Below are 18797 nucleotides of genomic sequence, written 5' to 3' on the forward strand. Positions count from 1 at the left end.
TATATATGAGAACCTCTCTCTTATATATAAATATATATCATACTTTTTCATTTTCCAGAAAAGTTAATGAAAATAGAGAAGGAGCTGGGCGTTTTAATACAAATCTGCCTGGATTAATCAGAGAAGGATTCTGCGGAAGGAACACTATTTAAAATATATCCAGAACACATAGTGGATCTACTCGCATAATAGGGGATTTTAGAGTCCATAAATATTTTTAAGGGTTTCCATCATACATTGATATATGATGCTATTAGGCTGGTCATTTTTAACCCAGTTTCTTCACCATCTGTATATATCTACACATATTTTAATGATGCATTTCTTGTCAGAATGAGTGAGATTTTACTGGCTACCCTGCTGAGCCTGGCAGAGGGTTGATAAAACACTCCATAGAGCTGTCTATCTATCCATCATTTTTTATGCAGGAATATTGTTTTGAAGGGCCGCACTAGGCCTTTTCTTTTAGCTGAAAGACAACATAGAAATAAACTATAACATTACATGACATTATGTAAGTCTGCAACTTACATGTTGATAGCTCTTTTGAAGAAACCTGCCATACTATATTGGTGGTTTTTTGAAATCATTGTGCAGGTAGGTCCAGTTTTTGGTTTGAAACTGCAATTCATTTTCATTGACTGGACAGGTTTGTCTTCGTGATCAATATTCTTTTATGCCTATAAATATATATATTTTTTAAAAAAGTCTATTTTCCATCTCTTCCCATTGCAGTGGAATCCAGATGGTGAAATTTTTTCTTTAGACTCTGGCACTGCAGGCTAGTGCACATTATATGGTCACCATAAGGAGCTCACTTTCTATCACTCCATATGGCAGATGGAGTTAATTTCTGTGTCTCTGGGCTCCTGTGCTCCAAGTTCTGTGATCCAGGTGATAAGATTGTGCAGTACCTGAGGTTTGGCCTTTATTGTTTTGCCACTGTGAAGCACTCCCGAGAGCAGCTTTCTCCAACCTGGTATCAGTTGTTGCCACTCCAATCATTCTTAACCCTTGCCTCTGCTAGCTAGGGCTTATGGGAGCTGAAATGCTAACAAAATTTGGATGCACCATGTTGGGGAAGGCTGTCCTAGAGAGTTTGTTTATTAGCATCAGATGAATGGACTTGGCTTTTCTACACAATTGGACTCTCTACTCCCCCTCTACAGAGCAGATGGGCAGGGCAAAGGAGTTGCCAGTGCTTTCGCCAACACCCACTGATATGGTGGGTGGTTGCTGTTCAGTTGCAATTTTTTTGGACTACCAGAAGTATCCCTGAAATTGGTGTCTGCCCTTAAAAAGCTCAGCAACTTTGGTCAACTACTGAATATTTGTATTCTTCTTTGCATTAAAAATGGTCTGGGCCCTGTAGGGAGTTTTCACCAATGTCACAATGACGTGATTAAGTGACCCACCTTATTACTATAATGTAAGTTGTATTAAACTGTTTTTAATATTTTGTTTAATGTTGTAAGGTCCCTGGGACCTTAGAGTAAAGGGTGGGTAAACAACAACAACAACACAGTACAAGGCAATTCTAAGTTGGGGTACTCAGAAGTCACAGGTATGTGGGGTTAGGATTGCAGCCTTAGAATAGGTGCCTTGTTATCCAGATGCAGTGAAGGGAGAAAGGACAACAAATTGACAACTTGATGAACTTTGGAGAAGCTTTAGGAGATGATAGAAGGCATTCTCAGACCTACCTATTGACTGAGTCCATTATGCAAGGATGAGACCAAACCACCTGAATCCTGTCCAAGTTACTGACTCACAGATACCAATACACCTGAGTGGACGGATGTGGTAAGGGTTCCTTTCTCAGAGTAAAGTGCTTCTGATCTCAGGGCACTGATATGGGAGAGGGGTCGAGTCAGCATTTGCTCCTTAAAATAGGTCTGGTAATAGACACATTTAGTAAAAATACTTGCACTAGTGTTACCCTAAATGTCAACTGAGAAGTGCATTATAACACGTATGCATTTCCCTTTGTCTCTCTAATAAAAAATATAAATATTTTCAGTTTGTCTTGAACCTTATTGCCATATATTCCATTATTCAATACACTGCACTCGCCTAAACTAAATAAACCATTTATTGACATTTGTAGATCACAAATAGTGCAAAACCTTTGATGGCACAGCCAATTATTGTTCTATTACATTTCAAGATGTTACATGAGCATATATCAGTTCTTAGCAGCTTTTTAAAATTAATATACTTGGGTTGTTTAAATTGCTGTTGACCAAGCAAAAGTGGTATGGAGAGGTAAGAAATATGTACATTGATTGGAGCTTTTTAAAGGTTAACAGTGATTTATGGTTACAGATAATGATCATAGACAGAGAGTAAAAGCAGAGATATTATTGAAAATGATATGGAATTTACAGTAATGCTTTGTGGTCAGTCTGTTTTATTAAATGGATGTTTTGTCTATCAACTAGGGATTTGCTGAGCATTTTTCAATGACCATACAATTATTGTGGCATGCCTAATAGATCTACTTTCCAACTATGAACATGTAAATGTTACATTTTTTCATTTTCTGTGCTGATTTCCTTCACCAAAGCAACAATTAAACCATAACAACATACTGACTTCCTTAAATTAAGTAATTTGTACCTTGATGAAAGCAAAATGTTGCATCTATTTATTGTGAAATGGTATTCCAAATAACATTTTTATTTAATTCACTGCAGGATTCTCCCTATTTGGTAATATTTCTCACTGCAGGAGTGACAGTACATTTGTGGCAGTCTGAGATCCCTAATGTTTAACTGTATCCTTTACTGCTACACACAGGTTCAGTATAGATTCAATAAAACCTTGAGCATGTTCCTAATGCTTGCACATACTTATTTGACAAAAAATATGTGGACTGGGGGGCTAAACAAAGGAGCAGTCTCATTTTATGGAATATCTTTAAAGGCTTTGCTAAATGTGTGACTTGTAGCATAAAATGGATTGGAATGTTTGAATTTTAGCTCCACAGGGTTGAGAAATAGGCATTATTCAGGAATAATGAAGCTAAGAAGAAGCTATGCATTTAATCTCCATTAGTTGCCAGCTCAGCCCAATAAAATTGCCATGGTCACAGGACAGATCCCAGGGTCATCACATCTCACTGATGCCTCACAAAAGGGGACATGCGGAATGTCACTTTGCAAGGCTGACACTGACTTTTCCCAAGCCTCTGCTAGGTTTTAACATAGAAAAGAGGAGCAACAAATGCACCAGGGTAACACCCCAGAGGTCCAAAATAAGAACAAACAGAAAAGGTTGTGCAGCAAAGGGTCTGATCAGGGCTAGCAGAGAGCCATAAGATAGTTGTTCCATCAACTGCCCTTCTGAGCAGGAACATTTGGGCCATGGAAGAGGCTGCTGGATTCCTTGCAGGATTGGGAGAGAGCATTGGTAGGCTTTGGCGAGGCTTTGCTCTGCCTGTCTCCCATAGCTGGTTGAACTTGAACTTTGTCTATGCTCTTTCCTGTCTTGCAAAAGAAGGGACAGTTTCTCTCTTGCTTCGCAGAAGACCACCCCTCTTCAACACCTGAGCCTAGGGCTTGCCGATCAGAAGGTCAGCGGTTCGAATCCCTGCAACATGGTGAGCTCCCGTTGTTCGGTGCCTGCCTCTGCCAACCTAGCAGTTCAAAAGCACATCAAGTGCAAGTAGATAAATAGGTACCACTCTGGCGGGAAGGTAAACGGCGTTTCCGTGCACTGCTCTGGTTCGCCAGAAGTGGCTCAGTCATCCTGGCCACATGACCCGGAAGCTGTCTGCGGACAAACGCCGGCTCTCCCGACCTATAGAGCAAGATGAGCGCGCAACCCCAGAGTTGTCTGCAACTGGACCTAATGGTCAGGGCTACCTTTACCTTTACCCTAACAGGTGTCACTCGCCTTGCGTTCTTTTGAAGTGGCAAGCTGGCATGGAGGAGACGGGTTATCAGTGGCAGTGCAGCATCCAGCACCAGGCAGGTACAGAGATTGGGAGTAAGCACCAGGCATAGCCAGCTACAGCCATGACTATCAATACTGTATGCCAAGTATCCTGGGGTTCACTTCAAACCACAAGTAGATTTTGCATATCCCATTCATTAATAATAATAATTCTTTAATGTGCCTTAAGTCCTACAGACTTTGCAGAGGGGGAACAAGCATAATCAATCAAAGAATATTTGCACAATAAAACAGCTTGCTGTTCACTTGCAGAGGTTGTTCTGCTGTGTTCTCTTGACCAGTTTATAAATGGTCCAAGTATATACTCTAGGTTGTCCATGTGGTAGAATACAGACGCAAGCCTTGGACTCCTGTGCCTTCTTGTACTACAGTATTCTGAATTAATGACATGGTGACTGATGAATCTTGCTACTAGAATCTTTACATATGAAATGATTCATTAGTTCTCACTGGAAGTTATACTTGGAGTGGGAAAAGGGAGCGCATGCCCATCTGTCCTTCCTGAGCTTTGCCATATCCATAATCTGGACTGAGTATGAACTGGCCCTATGAGTAGCATGAACTCATTCAATCAGGAATCTTAATGAATATACACCATTTCCCAGTTACAAAATGGCACAGTACCTGGAACTCTGTGTTTAAAAGTCTGGTAATGTTCCTAATGGGGATGCGGGTGGCGCTGTGGGTAAAACCTCAGTGCCTAGGGCTTGCCGATCGCATGGTCGGCGGTTCGAATCCCCGCGGCGGGGTGAGCTCCCGTCTTTCGGTCCCAGCTCCTGCCCACCTAGCAGTTTGAAAGCACCCTTAAGTGCAAGTAGATAAATAGGTACCGCTTTATAGCGGGAAGGTAAATGGTGTTTCCGTGTGCTGCGCTGGTGCTGGCTCGCCAGAGCAGCTTCGTCACGCTGGCCACGTGACCCGGAAGTGTCTCTGGACAGCGCTGGCCCCCAGCCTCTTAAGTGAGATGGGCGCACAACCCTAGAGTCGGACACGACTGGCCCGTACGGGCAGGGGTACCTTTACCTTTACCTTAATGTTCCTAATCTGTGGGTAGCTTTTTGGCTGTAACACCTGAAAAGAATCCCTTATCAGTAGTAGGGAGACTAGTGTGAACGATAAGAGTAATTCTTATATGTTGTGGCAAGAGCATAGGCTCCTAAGTCCCCATATATCTTTAAGACAATTCTCTTGATTTAGAGCTGTGGAGAGACTAAATGAGAACCTCCTTAGATACCAGCATTATAAAAACACAGTTTGATAAATCCCTTTTTTATGAATAGGTAGCAAAGTCTCTGCATTGGGTATTGGGAAATTATTCTGTGGCTTCGCAGGCTCCTTATTTCAGGGATGAATAAATCTGTATTAAATCTACTTACTGGAATTTGTTCCTTCTGTGACTAAAGTAGATTAGAAAGAGCATTTCATATTTTTAAATGCACCATCAAGATTAGGTGACCTTCATAGGTTTTTGTTGTTTCCCCTCCTCCTCCTATACCTTGCTTTTATACAAGTTACTCAAGGTGGTTAAGACAGTCACCCAAGCATGTGTCTTGTGGGACAATTTACAAACCTTTGATCACCTGTGCTGTACGATGACATTATCCTAAACTACTTTCAAACTGTTTGTGTCTTCCTGGTTGTGTGAACACAGTGAAAGCCTGGGATAAATGGCAGAGATATATGTTAAATCATCTCGCTCTAGAACACTATTATTCAATGCACACTGTATAATAAATATATATTAAAAAAATATTCTGCATCTCATGGGGGAAAGCATAAAAGTTTTGTTAAGAATGTAAGTTCAAACCAATGATCTAGGCCAGCAAAATATTTTAAGGGCCACTTTGGGGGCAGTGGGTATAAAAGCAGCCTAACTCACCGGGCACGATACTCCAGTATGTCCTCTTTTGCAAAAGTCCCATCTAGCCCAGGATCCTGTTTACAACAGTGGCAAACTAGAGGACTCTGAGAGCCTATAAGCAGGACAGTTAAGACATAAGACCATAAGAAGAGCCCTTGTGCAATTAGACCAAAAGCCCATCAAGAACAACATCCTGTTCTCTCTCTGGCCAAACAGACACCATGGGGAAATACAAAAGCAGGGTATGAGCACAACAGCACTCTCCCCAATAGCTGCCTTAGGATGTTGCTTCAAATAGATTATATCCAGATTGTTTCTGAAACTGGAGGCTGCAGATTGCTATGACTAGTAGCCCTAATTGTCCGTGAATTTATTCAATCTCCTTTTAAAGCCATCTAAACTGGAGCTCATTGCCACATAAAATCATAGAGTTGGAAGGGACCCCGAGGGTTATCTAGTACACCCAGTGTTTCCTTAGATGCCTCCCACTTTTCTTGTTGGTTTTGTCTGCATTTCTGCCTTCAATATTTCTCATTTTAAAAACTTCCATCTTGGACTCCCTTCTCATTGAGTATTTCTGACCACAGGATCACACCCAATAGCTCCTTCAGCTTTTCAAAATTGGCCAGAGTGTGTGTCCAGCTACACTCAGTTTTCCCTTGCCTCTGTATCCTGAAACCCAGGAGAAACCCCCTCCCAAGTTTCAAAGCACTTCCACTACATCAACCAGCTCCTTCCTATTGGTGAGGACCAGGTCCAAGATAGATGATCCCTTTGTTGGTTCTTCCACCTTCTGGAAAACAAAATTGTCAGCAATGCAATGGAGAAATTTGTCAGACCTTACACTCCTGGCAGAGTTTGAGTTCCAACAGATATCGGGGAAGTTGAAGTCCACCATGGTTACTATTTCTCTCCTTTTTGAATGTTTGGTAATATGCTCTAGTAAGGCATCATCTAAGTCTTCAGTCTGGCTTGGCGGTCCATAGCAGACACCCACAGTTAGGTCACTGTTGTTTCTCTCCTACAATTTTTGCCCATATACTCTCAATCTGCTTTTCATGCTCCAGGTCATGGATTTGTTCACAAGTGTACACATCCTTTATATATAATGCTTTTCCTCCTCCCATCCTGTTTGGTCTGTTCCTGTTGAACAGGTTATGCCCCTCAATTCCTACATTCCAGTCATGAGTTTCATCCCACCAGGTTTCAGTAATGCCTACCAGGTCATATTTGCCATCCTGTATTAAAAGTTCCAGTTCATCTTGTTTGTTTCCCATACTCTGTGCATTTAGGTAGAGACAAGTGAAACCATGAGTTGTTCCCTGCAGCTGCTTGTTTCCTGTAGTTTCTTGCCCTTTAGTAGGTTTCTGGAGCACCACCTCAGTTTTCTATGCGTCAATGAAGCTATTATCCCCAGTGTCAGGTGCTCTTTTGTCATTTGTATTGTTTTCTCCCTCCCCTTCAAGATCTAGTTTAAAGCTCTCCTGATCAGATTCTCAAGACTCTTGGCAAACACATTCTTGCCAACTGCTGTGAGGTGCAGCCCATCTCTCACTAGAAGTCCCACCTCAAAGAAGTGGAGACCATGATCCAAGAAGCCAAATCCTTCCTGACAATACCACCTGTGCAGACAGAGGTTTACCTCAAGTATTTTCCTCTCTCTTATTGGGCCACGACCTTCAACAGGAAGGATTGATGAAAAGACTACCTGTGCCCCAAGTCTCTTCAGCTCCGACATCTTGTGGTAGCTGATTTCACAAGTATGTGCTGTCCACACACATTGGTTAAACGCTGTTCTGCCTGGCAAATTACATTCTAACTTTAAATAAGCTTATCTAAAACACTGAAAATGATTGGATTAAATGTATAATTTGTAGAATTGTAAACATTAATTATAGAAAACATATCATATTGACCCAGTAGGGGGAGCAAGAGGGCAATACTTCTGCCAAAGTCTTGATATAAATTCAAGATTGCATAATTAAGGAAAGGCATTTCTATGATGCCTATTATTCATTGTATACATTTTTAAGGCACACACATCTTGTACGCATAAAATATGCTTGAAGGAAACTGAATCTACCACTACTAAGATTTAAGTGGCCTCATTTTCTTGCAAGTTGAGACTCTAATTGTTTACAGGAACACCTTGTCCCTGAAAAATGTGTTTTGCAGATGTGAATTGGAGGTAGTGGAACACTTTGCAGTTTTGCACAATAGATTAGAACTGGTCCATAAGCAACCTCTGATAGTTACACTAGAAATATTAGCAACGTAAGAATTCTGTCGCTGGGTCAAATTAAGTAAGGTCTATCAAGTCCAGCATTCTGTTTACAATAATACTGAGCCTTATCCTGCTTGTGGGCTTCCCAGGGATACTGCGCTGGCCACAGTGGGAAACAGGAATCTAGGCAGATCCAGAAAGGCTCTTGTCTTCTCATGCCTTCTGCAGGCCATGAGCAGCATACTGTCTCTTTTTTGGCTCCAACAATGTATTATCACCAGTCATCAGCACATCTCGTGGTAGCAAATTCTGAAAGTCAGTTTAATCAGGAAAATGAACTGATTTTTATGTGTTTAGCCTGAAACTTTCCTTGTATAATGACTCTTCTTTCTTTCATAAGAATATTGAAAGGAAATTCAGGGCTGATTCATCGATTAGACAGAGTGAGGTAACTGCCTCAGGGTATGGATGCTGGTGGATAAGGCAGTGGAAACCATTCTTAACTAGACTCATCAAGTGTTGTGCAGGATGTTGTCCTGTTGCCAGCACTGAAATAATATTCAACAACCAGACTGATTGGATTCTGCATGTGAAATAGGGAGTGCCCCATTGTGTTCTTTCCCTCAGACTGCAAAATGTTTGGTGCCAGACATGGAAGAGATCAACGAATTACAGTCTGATGATAAAACACTATAACTCAGGTTCTTTATTCTTATTCTCAGATGAGAAGAAGAAGGGATGGCTCTCAGATTGCAAGCTGCCCTGGGCTCCTATGGATATGAATTTAAACCAATCAGTGTGCAGGACCAGAACAGAACATATCTCTCAGTATGTCAGCAATCAAGGATAGGGAATCTGTGGGCCTCCAGGTGTTGTTGGAGCACAGCTGTCCTCGCCCCTGACTCCTGGCTATGCTTGGTAGGGTTGATTAGCACTGGGACCCAACAGCATATTGAAGGCCACAGGTTCCCCACCTGTGCCAAACATCAAGGGATAAATGAGGCTGAGCTAGACCGCAGTATCTAAGCTCTTTATAATATCCGCACTTGGAAGTCTACATAAGTAAGCAATTGAAAAACAAATTAAAGTATAATGATGTTGATATATCAAAGGCTACATGAGGCCCCACTGTTTATGTTAAAACCTTTAGTGATCTTGCCTCAACTCATATTCTGAATGCCAGCTGAAACCCCAGATTAGCCCACCAGACAAACCCAAAGCCCCATCATGTCTTCATGTGCTGTACACACCCTTGAAAGTTGGCAGAAATACACACACACAGCAGCAGCAACAACAACAACAAGCCATCAAAACAACAAATTACCTACCCCCCCCCTTTACATATGACAAGCATCATGGCAGCAAAAAGGACAGACAGATGTGGGAAGATGGTGAGAAGGTAGATTGCAGCCAGTCCTGACTCACCTTAACTATGATTGGCTGGCTAGGTAATTGGCACTTAGCTGGATCAATCAGGGCCTGACACAATAATGATAAAGCTCTGAGCTTTTTGGCAGGCTCCCAAGCAAGCATGCGTGCTCAAATGCAGCGCTGCCTGAATTAATGTCAGAGGGGAGCACAAAGCATTCAGAGTACTGGCTGCACTTCACTAAAAACTGAGGATCCATATGGCTTCAGACAAAGCAAACTTTTCTTTAACGGAGCCTGGTTACCTTTTTGCCTGGTATAATGCATCCTGGACCCCCTCGCCAAATGCAGCACCCATGCATGTTCAACTACACACCCCCCCCCCCGACATAACCGTTGTTACTTGCCGATGTTTTCTGTTCCTCCTAGATTTAGTTTAAAAATAAAATTGAGGTTTAGGGGCTTGAACAAAAACTTTAAAAACTTGGATGGCGCTGGGTTAACTAGCAAGTGAGGGGAGGCCTGTAGCCACCTTGCCCTATTCCTTCCCTTTCCTGAGAATGAGGCCCAGATGTGTTCTTTATAAGAAAGAAAAGGAAGGAAGCTTTTATTAGGCATCTAATTGGCTGTTGTGAGAAAAGGATGCTGGTCTAGATGGGCCTTTGGTCCGGTCTAAGAAGGCTATTTTTCTGCCCTTAAGGCAGGGCGTCAGGAGGCCAGTGAGTTGGCTTGCTGTCTCCCACTCTAACTTAGAATGGAATAGTAAAGGGGAACTGCAACACTTGGAGAGCAGGAGAGTGTCGGGCGGGGGCTGGCTTTTTTTTGCAGAGGGAGAAAGGTTCTGGGAGTTTTGGTTTGTGTGCCATGCGTGTTTTGTCTGCTTTTGTTTGTACTGTATATTAGGTGTGCATTGGTTGTTGTTTCTTTGGCCGCTTTGGGAGAGATTGATTGCTTTAAGATTTTTGGTGGGTACTTTGCCCACTTTTTGGTTGTGTTGTGTGTGTGTTTGTGTTTGTGTGTTTGTTTGTGCGTGTGTATTGCTGCTTCATTTTCTTTCATTTTGGGTGTGTTACCTGCTTCTTTTTGGTGTATATGGGTGTATTTTGTCTGCTTTTTATTATTTGGTCCTGTGGGGTTGAGTTTCTGAGTGTCATGTTCTACAAAATCATTATTTTATGGTGCTTCTTTGATTTTCAAATGTGCCCCCAGACCCAAAACGCTTGGGGATGTATGCTCTAATCTCTTTCAGGTACTGGTTGTTCTCACTTTTCCCATATAAGAAAGCACTAGAAGTTTTACAATAGTTGAAATTTGACCACAGTACATTTACCCTGGTAGTATTTTATAGTTTGTGAGTTTGAGTTTTTCCTTTTTCCTGAGCTAATGGTCCTTCCATATCTACTCTCCAGACACTGATAACTGCCTAACAGCATCACCCCTTGTGTATATGAAAGCAGTAAACATATTTTTCTTTTTGAAGCTTGTATTAGCACCTTACGAGGGGTGGGGGAGAGAAATATTCTGGGTCTGATTTTTCTTTGGAAATTATGCCGTTCCTAGAACTCACCTAGGAAATTAGACTGACTTTAACTTGTAATGAAAACCGGCTAAATTTATGCTTTTCTTCATTTCTATTATTTATTACAGGCCTTGACTGAGCATATTGATTTTATGCCAACCTGTGTTCTTGTCACAATTTTTGTCACACAAATAAGGTTTCTGAAATGCAACGCCTATATTTTATGAAATATAATCCTATGCCATTTCCAGCTGACCTTTTCAGTATTCTGTATTTTGATGGGTTGCCCCTTTTCAGAGGGGCTTACTCAGAGTGATATTTTGTCCTCAAATTGCAGTAGTTAAACAATGTAATATATCATAAAGACTTTAAACCAAGTTCACTAGTAAGCTAAACTGAAGTTTTAAGCCAATTTGAAATCTTGTACAGAATGACTGGCAGGGGCATTGCTATCATAACATCATCCTATCTGCATAAGATGAAACAAGTGACCCTTTCCTGAAACAAACAAACAAACAAACAAACAAACAAACAAACAAATCAGGGAGGAAGTGATAGATGAAGTAGAAGTACTGGAAGTATTTGGAAAGATATTATCATGTCCTTTTGGGTTTCATGATACAGAGACAAGGGAAAGCTGACTGCAGTTGAACATGCACTCTGTACTTTAAGAATGCTGATTTTTATTTTGAAAGGCTAGAATGTGTGCAGAAGAAAGTGACCAAGATAATCAAGGGTCTAGAAACCAGGCTTTAAGATGAACGATTGAGGTAACTGGGTATTTTTAGCCTGTAAAAAAGGAGAGTGAGTGAAGGTATGATCGCCATCTTTAAATATCTTAAGGGCTGTCACATAGAAGATGGAGTAAGGTTGTTTTCTCCTGCTCTGAAGGGTAGGACCTGAACTTATAGTTTCAAGTTACAAGGAAAGAGATTCTGACTAAACTGAAGAAAGAAATTTCTGACAGTAAGAGCTGTTCATCAGTGATATGGAATCCCTTGAATGGCGATGGATTTTCCTTCCTTGGAGGTTTATAATCAGAGGTTGGATGGCCACCTGCCATGGATGCTTTAGTTGAGATTCCTGCATTGCAGGGGTTCGGGCTAGATGACCTTCAGAAACTCTTCTAACACTACAATTCTATGATTCTACCAATGAATGCTGCCCAAGCCCTTGTGGATTTATTCCCAAGCCCCCCTTGCTAACCAAGGAGCAACACAATCATCCACATATAGATGGGGAAATCTTTAACAGGCATTGGGGAAGTAATGATAGAAAGTTTGAAAACTGACATCACATAACATTGTATTTCTGCTTTTGGCACAATTAAATGCTAAATGTCACTGCCTGACATCTATGGAATACTGTCTAATATGAACTGTCAGGTATCAGATACAACTGGGTGTTAAAAACAGTTGTTTGATACTTTCTATATTCCAGCATCCAGCATTCTGTGAGCATCAGGAAACTATCCAACATTAGCATTTACAGAGGACACATTTCAATGCTAAATTATTTTCTGCAACCCAAGAGCTATGATTTTAATATTTTTAAAATTCTACTTGATAAGGTTCTTCTAATCTAGTAAGCTGTTTCCAACTGTGGCTAGTCAGTCTAGGGAGCTTGCAAGTAGGAATGACTCTTTTCAGCAACTGGTATTCAAAGGCACACGCTAGAAGTTATATTTAGCAAGCATGGTTAATAAACTTCAATAGACTTGGACCTCGTGAGTTTGTCTAATTCCCCATTAATGCTATCTAAGACAGTCTCCAGCATTATATATTTGAGAAGTGAATTCAATGAGTTACGTGTTGTGTGAAGATGTACTTTTATTTATAATCATGAACAAGGGGAGGGGAACTCTTTCTCTTCAGATTCCACTAAGTGCCAATTAAAGCTGGAGGAAGTCTCCTGTCATCTGCTTAATGATTATCTTATTCTTCCCTTCTAAAGTTAGTTTGTTTTTAATACTCATATTAAAATCTTGCCAGTTTAGTCTGTGGAAAAAAGTCTTTTGTTCTAACTCGACTGTTCTTGGGATCTCCCTCTTGCTGCGTTTCTTTCAGATAAAGCAACATAGAACCATAGAATAAAAAAATTATAGAGTTGGAAGGGACCTCGTATGTATACAAAATGGTGGGACTGCCATGCTAATATTGATGACTCAGATGAGTTCTATTATAAAGGCTCTATTTCACAGGAAACCAATGTGGCTCCTTCCACATTTGCTGGACTACAAATCACATCATCCCTGACTTCTGGCCATACTAACTGGGACTCAGGGAACTGGAATCCAGCACTTTCTGGACAGCACCATGTTGACCACCCTTGATCCAATTATTTAAAATTCTATTTAAAAATATATCAAAACTGTCTTATACTGTCTAAGCAAAGCCAATAGATAATTCTGTACCATTTCCACAAAAGAATGTCTTTCATTTAAAAGAAACACTGAACTTTAATGCTTTTGGTTTTTATTGAATGCTGGTCAGGATCCAGAGCAGCAAAAGACTATGCACTTGAAGTTGTGGTTTCATTCTCGCAGAGAGCCAAAGTTTCAGTGGATGAGCAGTAGCTGATTTCTTGGTCAGGAAAGTGGAGAAAGGGACTTCTGGACTCAGTTGTATTTCTTCATAAGCACATCTATACTGTTAAGGACATCTTCAAAAGATATACACATGTTGACAGATGGTACATGAGTTACACTTTTCCTTCCATATTTCTTGTGTAATGTGTGAAGTGAGAATTTGAAACTGAAGTTGTGTGAATTAGAGATCTGTGGGAGATTTCATTTTCTCTACCAGAAATGTATGCCTTGTGTGGAAGTGCAAGAAAACATCTTAAGTCAACGTACTTTCTTCCCACTGCTTGTGTGTAACATCTGCAGCTTTCCTAAGTAAAGCAATTTTCAAGAGCAAACAGGCAACTTACTGATCAGCCGCCTAGCAGCACCCAGGAAGAGTTAGGAGAGAGCAAGGCAAGGATTAGGAAGCTTTCTGACATCATCTTACAAACCAGTAATCTTTTTTTTATTGAGAGGAGTATCTCAGTGTAAATTGAACACTATGGGAATATTGCCAGCATTACCCACTAAATATTACACGTGGAACATATGTAATCTAGATAGTTCCTTCCCAGAAGTGATTACGGTTTTAAAAGAAGAATATGAATCTGAATATCTGAAGGTCAAAGGACAAAGTTAAATTGCAATATTCAGCAGACTACATTGGGTGTTTCAAGATGGGCATTTACTGTGGAATCACCATTCTTCGTGCTTTCAAGTTTTTTTGCTGCTTTCCCATGTTGTTGTCCTCAAAATGCTAGCCTATATGTCCAATCCTATTTAATCCAGGTTTATTTTTATTTATTTAACAAAATCTATATACCATTTGATAGTAATAAAAATATATCAGCAAGTAACCCCTTTGAGGGGGGGAGGGCTTTGTAACTTTTAAAAGTCTGTTCACTACCCTATATAGGAGCATGAAATTTACTTCTATAAAACTGAAGGCTGAGATCCTCAAGGATTAACTGGTTCTTGGATTTAAACCAGTGGTTAGCATGAGCCTGATGTTTGCTTTTATATGGTATTCCAGAATTAGCCCTCTTTCAGAAGGAAACTTTTCATGTACACCATGCTTAACAGAAGCAGAACAAAAAGACTTTCTTTAAAATGTGTAAGTCTGCTCCAATTTATTATTTTAAAAGGAACACAAGCTGCTTCATTATCACCTGTTATGTGTTTCCTCTATCAAAGAAAAATGCTAGAATTTATAAAGCAATTAAAAACAAACAATATATATGTCAATGTTTACATCATAAGTAAGAAACCCACTAGGAAGATGCTTGGCTTCTTAGATAGGTGAAAGGATTACTGAAGGAAAACAGGAAAAAATGAATCAATTATTTGTAATCTGTTATACATGTGCCTGTCTCTGAAGTCGGAAATGCAGCTTAATTCAGAGTACTGTTGCCAGACTGTTAATGAGGACTGGCGAACATATTGTTATAGGACTGTTCTCTGCAAATAGGATACCTTTCTTCTTTCTTCTTATCCAGCATGGGAGCCAAGCAAACTGCTCAAGCAGCCACAGATCTATCTGCCTTCCACTGTATATCTGTGCCAGGTGGAGAGGAAGAAAGCCATCTTGCTCCCCACCCAGAAAGTAATCCAAGTGAGAGAAACAGGCGTAGGGAAGAGGGAGAGAGAGAGAAAGCCAGCCACTGTGAGGACAGGATGCTGGGCAAGATAAGCCATTAGTCTGATCCAACAGGGCTCTTCTTGTTTTCTTTTGTTTAGGAAGACAGAGAACAGGGTAGCAGAAAGAGAGATACAAGGAGTGGCCCTGCCCACTTTGAATCTGGTCCTTCTCACTTTTAGCTCCAGCCGTTTTGGCCATCAGCTTTGTTTCTACCCACTATTGGAATGCGACCTTCAACATAAAGATGTCCCCCACCCCTGTAGTAGACATTGCATTCTTTCAACAAAGTCTATAATAAAGACTTCTGAGTAAGCATAGCTATCATGGGATAAGAGAAAAACTGCCATTATGGATTTGTAACTGCTTGATGAAGAGAATGCAGACTGCAAAAACAAATGGACATTCACAGGGAAATGAGTGGTAGGATCCCTAAAATATTGTTGTTGGGACTGGTGCTCTAAATGAGAATGGAGGTATACTGAGTAGCCCTCCCCTCTGATGTCTACCCAAACAGAGCAGTCATCTGTAGCACATAAAGCTAGAAGCACGAAGACTTCTACATAACTCAGAATCTTGAAGAATTTTGCTTTCGGGGGGTCACACAGACGCCTTTGCGTGCACATTTGGTGCTGCTCATGCAGGTTCTGAGAGGAGATTCTACCTAGTACATCCCTGCTTACCACTCCCATGCAGAGCACATGAAAGCTCTAACACCCAGCATCTGTAGGAACAGCAGAGGCTTCTGGAGTTAAGGGTAAGGTGGCTAAATTTGCATATGACACTGAATTACTCAGGATAATGAAAATCAAAGACAACTCCAAAAAGCTTCCAAAGAACCCCTCTAATCTGAGTGTTTGGGAAACAAAATGGCAAATGACACTTAATGTAGGTAAATATAAAATGTGCACTGGGGAGATGGAAGGGGGAACAGGGGACACTAAGCTCAAACATTACATTGGTATTTTATATGATGGCTACTGTTGGAAAACAAGCCTCTTCGGGAGAGTCTGGCCCCTCTCCCAGGCTCCCGGCTTGTTTACCGGTGACCTCCCTGGCCGGCATCCCCGCAAGTCCAGGAAGATCTTGTTATAGGCAACATTTCCCAGCGTGGAAAATGCACACACCCTCCCTCCCTGCTTCCCTAGCAGGGAAAGGAGATAGTCAGAAATCTATTTACATCTCTTTATTTCTGACTTTGCAGCACTACAGAAACATGTCCGATCAGTTCAGACTTCAGCAAGCAAGTGGCGAAGACTTCCTTTACAAACATGACAGGAAGGTCTCATATTACACATTGAGCAAATTCCGGTGAATCGCCCTGTGAACTGACTGTAACATTGTTTCCCACAGTCAGCCCCATCATGCGATGTTTTCACTGAGCTGGTTTGCAGCTGCGTTGCATTCATATCGTAACAGCTACAAATACTGAAAAAGGAGCTCTGTGTTCATGATGAATAGTTCTATGAAATCCTGAGCTTAGTGGAATGATACTGAAAAAAAGCAAATTTCATGCCAGTGATGATTAGGATGGGCTGAAAATAAAATGGATAGTACAGTGTTACCTCGGCTTAAGAACATTCCGGTTTAAGAACAATTCGGTTTACAAACTCCGCAAAACAGGAAATAGTGTCCCGGTTTGAGAACTTTACCATGGTCTAAGAATGGAATGCAGGTTGCGTTGTGGGTTAAACCACAGAGCCTAGGACTTGCCGATCAGAAGGTCTGCAGTTTGAATCTCCACAACGGGGTGAGCTCCCGTCGCTCGGTCCCTGCTCCTGCCAACCTAGCATTTCGAAAGCACGTCAAAGTGCAAGTAGATAAATAGGTAAATGGCGAGAAGGTAAATGGCGTTTCCGTACGTTCCTCTGGTTCGCCAGATGTGGCTTAGTCCTGGAAGCTGTACGCCGGCTCCCTCGGCCAATAAAGCAAGATGAGCGCCGCAACCCCAGAGTCGGCCACGACTGGACCTAATGGTCAGGGGTCCCTTTACCTTTACCTTTACCTTTACCTTAAGAATGGAATCTGAACCGTGGAAGGGCACTGACAGCGGGAGGCCTCATTAGGGAAAGCACGCCTCAATTTAAGAACGGTTTTGGTTTAAGAACGGAGTTCCGGAACGGATTAAGTTTGTAAACCGAGGTACCACCGTACTGTAATATCTTTACATAATACAATGGTATGGCTGCATTTCAACACCATACAGTTCCAAGTGTCCTGTTTTAAATACAGTAGTACCTCGGGTTAAATACTTAATTCGCTCCGGAGGTCTGTTCTTAACCTGAAACTGTTCTTAACCTGAAGCACCACTTTAGCTAATGAGGTCTCCCGCTGCTGCCGTGCCACCGGAGCACGATTTCTGTTCTCATCCTGAAGCAGAGTTCTTAACCCGAGGTACTATTTCTGGGTTAGCGGAGTCTGTAACCTGAAGCGTCTGTAACCTGAAGCGTATGTAACCCGAGGTACCACTGTATGCCTATTGCGTTACCTATTGTGTCAATAACCAGCTGCATTATTATTAGTCTTATTCATACCCGACTAACATTAGTAACAGAGAATAATAACTTCTGTATATTTACCTGAGTTGTTTCTAAGGATGAAAGTGATTATTTTACCTAGTAAAGAAATATGCTACATATGTTAACTAGGGATGCATATGGTACCATCACTATCCGGAAATATATTAGTTGTAAGTATAGGAATGAACCTATAACAGAAAGACACATCAATGATAGTTTCAGTTTGGATCTTGACAGGGCATTTTTTCCCTTTAGGTTCAATATTTGCATTGCATTAACAAGAAAACCACAACTACTGAAACACAAATGCAAGGAAGAGACAAGCCAGCCTTGTATATGTTAAGTGTATTTGGATTGATTATATTCACCGTTTTCCTAAATTAATTAGCCTTTTTCCCCATGCATTGGCCTCATCATGATCTCAAGCAAGAAAGGAATAATATGTAGAGACAAACACTAGCAGAAAATAGCTGTTTCTGCAAAAAGTAATCTCTCCCTTTCTTTCCCTCACTCTCTCTCTTCCCATAGCTTCATAATTTACTCCCAGTCCATAAGGTCCTTCGCAGCAATGATTGGGATGATGGATGGTTCTACTTCAGCTGCAGCAAAGGAAGATACAGCAATGCATCACTCCACTGGAAAAACAATAGAACAAACAAACCATAGGGACAGTATGGCAGGCAGAGGGCCAAGGGAATTCGCTTGGGTGGAAAACTAGACAGCTGTACCCTGGAGTTATGTAAAACAACAGCATGTAGATATTTCTCCTATTGTGGTCATACTTGATAGCACTTGATTTGAAGCCTGATAGCAATTGAGATCCCAACCTTGCTAAAACTATTTTTATTAGACTTTTTTCACATTTCAAAGTATTGTTTCCTAAACACACTAAGAAGTAAGCCTAACTGAATACAGTATAACACTTCTGAATAAATTTGCATAGGATTGTATTGTTAGGTGACAATTCTTTACACTGGGGTAACCAACATCTTTGGGTCTAAGGGCGTATTTGAGAAAATGCCATGGATGTCACCTCCTTTGGATGTGTCTTCTGCCATCCCCACCCCAGGTCAGTTTTCCCTCACAGACACACTCCAGGCTGATAGAAGATACAATCACATACACACATTTCAATGGGGTCTAGGTTAGT

At 41.1% G+C, this 18797-nt stretch overlaps 1 protein-coding gene across 1 annotated transcript in view; it reads left to right on the forward strand.

Annotated features, from left to right (window-relative positions):
• Positions 1–18597, forward strand: part of LOC310677010 (uncharacterized protein) — a 169169-nt gene extending 150572 nt beyond the window's left edge. Inside the window, exons 7-8 of the mRNA XM_083439314.1 lie at positions 14989–15155; positions 18176–18597. The gene's annotated coding sequence lies outside the window, so the exon portion shown is untranslated. The remainder of the gene's footprint in view (positions 1–14988; positions 15156–18175) is intronic.
• Positions 18598–18797: the final 200 nt, after the last annotated feature.

The sequence above is a fragment of the Podarcis tiliguerta genome (genome assembly GCF_965153285.1).
Source record: "Podarcis tiliguerta genome assembly, chromosome: 4".
In the NCBI taxonomy this organism is placed as follows: Eukaryota; Metazoa; Chordata; class Lepidosauria; order Squamata; family Lacertidae; genus Podarcis; species Podarcis tiliguerta.